This window comes from Mus caroli, chromosome 6 (assembly GCF_900094665.2).
Source record: "Mus caroli chromosome 6, CAROLI_EIJ_v1.1, whole genome shotgun sequence".
NCBI classification, from domain to species: domain Eukaryota; kingdom Metazoa; phylum Chordata; class Mammalia; order Rodentia; family Muridae; genus Mus; species Mus caroli.
This window is the reverse complement of record NC_034575.1, coordinates 41498109-41502155: the sequence shown is the minus strand read 5'-3', so window position 1 is coordinate 41502155 and position 4047 is coordinate 41498109. Positions and strand designations below refer to the sequence as shown.

General features: G+C 38.7%; 1 protein-coding gene across 2 annotated transcripts in view; it reads right to left on the bottom strand.

The window, feature by feature from the left end:
• The window catches only part of LOC110296266 (contactin associated protein like 2), a 265695-nt gene that overhangs the window by 257507 nt on the left and 4141 nt on the right, over positions 1–4047 (bottom strand). The gene's annotated exons all lie outside the window — the stretch shown is intronic.

Here is a 4047-nt window from a genome sequence, read left to right as displayed (position 1 = left end):
CCTGGCTGTCCTGGCACTCACTTTGTAGACCAGGCTGGCCTCGAACTCAGAAATCCGCCTGCCTCTGCCTCCCGAGTGCTGGGATTAAAGGCGTGCGCAATTATTAAGAAAACAATTCACACTAACACTGGTTCCCTATGGCTAGCCCTATGTGGTAGTCTGCCCAACTTCTCATGGTTTGCCCGCTCATTAGTTTGTGCCCACTCACATTCTCAGTCATCTATCCCCTGTAGCTAGTTGTCACAAATCCCCCATAACCCAGCAAAATCAAAACTCCAGAGGCTTTTAATTTATCAGTCAGATTTATAACAATAAATTCTTAATTCACAAAATGCTCACACAATGAACTCAGAGCCAATTGATATTAATACAACCTGTCCACCTAGATTGGACAAATTGTCCTATATTATTCTATTGCTCTTCTACGATATTTTATAGCTACCTGTGGCTATTTCAGGTCACGTGGATTCAGTTCACCTTCTTCCTCTATTATGTCTCCTATCCCTAGCTCCTCTCTCTGTCTCTATCTCTGTCTCCACCCTAAAACTCTCAGCCCACCTTCCTTTTCCACTGCCCAGTCACAAGCTCTTATCTTTTGCCTGCTCTCACTGCATATAGAAAGCAATCTACATCAAATGAATTTCTTTCTTTTTTAAATTGCTCAGTCTGGGATGTTCAGTATAGCAGTGCACATGGACTGTTGACATCCTTACTTATTTAACTGCTAGTTAAATAAGTAAGACACATATTTTCCAAGACTCTAGAGAAGAATTTTTCCTTGCCTCTTCCAGATTCCAGTGGCTACAGGAGGCCATAGCCTTGTAGGGACTGTCACTTCAATCTCTAGCTCGTTAGTCGATGCTGAAGTTTGTCGCCAAGTCTTCCCTTCTTCTTACAAGGGCTATCGTTTAAGATTTAGATTCTTCTCTAATTCAGTTTCATTAACCCTGAACTGTGACTGCCAACAGGAGATGATACTCTGAGATTCCAGGTAAAGATGAATTGGGGCTCCCATTCAACTCCAAAAATCCATTACTTTTCATTTTCTATGAAATCACACAGGAGACACGCAGAGATTATATACTTCAAACTAAGTTGTATATTTATGATGGCTGTTAAGTATGGCTTAGGTAATCATAATATATTTGTGTGTTTGGGGTTTGACTATCCAAGAAAGAATAGCCTCAATTAAAAAAAAAGAACAACAACAACAACAAAAACAAAAACAAAACTGTGTTTGCCACAGTTAAGTAAGTATACATTTGGTTCCCAGTGAAGGTTGAGGATATCACATTCACAGATACATTTGCTTTGAAGACTCGGATGACCTCTGATTCTGGGAGTATCTAGGCCTCAGTCAATGGGTATTCAAAGAGTTTTTCTGTGTAATGGACCTGCCTCATCTGAGTTAAATGGATGCTGGCGTGGTGAATACCTTGAGATGATAGGAAATCCATAGTTTTCTAAAGACAGATGATGTGATAGGCTGTGTGGTCTAGTGACATTTGTTTCCAGAGTGCCCTCTGTTAAAATGCATAAATGCCAGAGAGAACTAAAAGATAATTCCTTTGAATTTTCACTGAACAGCAGGCTGTTTTAAATGCACTGAGAGATGTATTTTCAAGAGTAACTTAATTATCATCAATTTTCACTCGACATGAAACTCATTCATTCCAGATAACATGACTAGATTATACAATAATTTCTAGTTAATCAGTAGACATTTTCTCATCAGAGACAGCTACTTCTTAAATATTCCCACTAAGAGTTCTTTCTTCTACTTCTTTTCCCAAGAAGAAGAAAAGTAATGAAATTATAAATAACATATCATTGGGTGAAGAATATAAAATATAAGTAAGCAAAAACAAGTTTTAAAAGGTCCACTCTTGTCCCTTCCGGCAAAAAAACCAACCCCCACAGTTATATTTTGTTATGTATGTTCAGTTTGCTTTACAATATGTGTATAGATGTGTGTTCCAAAAGGTTTATTTTGTCATTTATTTATGTATATGTCTCTGTGTGAGTATGTGCACTTGAGGGCAGGTTCTTACAGAGGCCAGAAGAGGGCACTGGTACACCTGGATTGCAGGTTGTCAGCTGCCTGGTGAGGGTATCAATAATTGAATGTGAGTTTTTATTTATTTTTCCCAAGAGCAGCAAGTGCTCTTAACTGCTGACCTGTCTTCTTCAGTCCCTACCTGTGCATTTTTGAAACAAACATGTAAGTTGGTTGCATGTGGTAGGTTGGGACCAGCTTTATTCATTTAGAAAATATTGGGCATTTTCTACATCTTAACCATGGAAGGATTACTTCAGAACAACCTTAACTGAACCATTCTTTTGCTAATGAGTTTGGTTGTAGTACCAGTGGGAGAGTGGTTGAATGAACTGCTGTACAGGTATGAGGCTACCAGCGTGGTGAGTCCTGAGAAGACAGAAGGAGAGCTAGAACAGAGGTTCACCAAGAAGATACTGTCATTGATACAAGATGAAGCTTGCTGAGTACATAAATTGGTGTGGCTGTATCTTCTATAAACTGGTATTACCTTAACCAAGGTAAGTAGGAACTTATCTCCCAGAAGGATGCTCACAGATGCTTTTCAAATATACTTACAGTTTTCAATTAAAATTTTTTTGGTTAAAGCCATTATGCCAAATGAAAATACATCATAGTAAGCTGCCAGTAGGAGAATACTTAGATGTCTTTTTGTGCAAACCCTTTGAGATAACATCAAAAGAATGTATAGTCTTTGTTTACCTTTATCTCCGATGCTGGCTAACGGGAAAGGGAGATGCCCCTTCTTGAATATTGCCTATTAGCCCCAGAGTTTTGTGTGAACTGCTGTGTTTAACTTAACTCTCCAGTAAGAAGGGGAACATGATTTGCTTTAAGCTGTTACTTACACAGTGCAATGTCTCAGGCATTAGCACTTACTTGGTTGCCTTCAGACATTACATTGGCAAAGGAATGGACTGCATTAAATTAGCATCAAGCACAATGAATGGTAATTGCAAGACTGTCATTTCTACAAGTGCAAAATTGATGTGTTCTGCAAGCCCATTCCATTGTATGCCACTGGAAAATCACAGAAGCATGTTGTTCTGAGCAGACAAAACGCAATGTAATGGCCCTGTTAATGTGTCTTGCTTGGTATTTTTCAGCAATGGTGTTCCTTTCCACCTTTGTTCTTGTCTCACACTCATTCTTCAAATCCTGTCTGATCTAATTTGTATGCTCATATTCTAGCCCTGTCAGACAGTAGCCTGGATGTACAGGCAAACATTTTGGAACAATTCCTTCTGTGCGTAGCATCTTATGTGAATAATGCCAGTATAAACAGCTCTCCACTTATTCATGAAAATATGAATGAGTACTTATGTAAAGCTTCTTAGATAGACATAGAAACAGCTTACAGCAAACTTTCTCCAAATGCTATACATTCATTTAGAAAGAGAAGAGTGACTTACAGGCTTTTGTGGCTTAGGAGAAGTGCCAGCTGTCGTTCTTTGTATTCTTCTTGTTTACATATGGGCAATTAGGCTTTACCAGTTGAGTGAATTTCTTTCAGTCATATGTGATCACAGAGTATATCCCAGTGAAAACATGTTGTCTTAGTTAGGGTTTTATTGCTGTGAAGTGACACCATGACCACAGCAGTCCTTATAGAGAAAATATTTAATTGAGGCTGGTTTATAGGTTTTAAAGGTTTAGTCCATTATTATGATGCGAAGGATGGCAGTATGCAGGTAGCCATGGTACTAGAGAAGGAGCTGAGAGTTCTACATCTGAATCCACAGGCAGCTGGAAACTGCCACACTTGCTAGGCCTCGCTTGAGAATATGTGACCTCAAAGCCTACCTACACAGTGACACATTTCCTTCAACAATGCCACACTTAACTTCATCAAGGCCATACCTCCTAATAGTGAAGCTTCCTATGACCAAGTATTAAAACATGAGTCTATGGAGCCATTCCTATTAAAACCACCACACATGTATATGCATTAGGTTCTTGTATTTTTTTTTTTTTTTTTTTTTTTTTTTTTT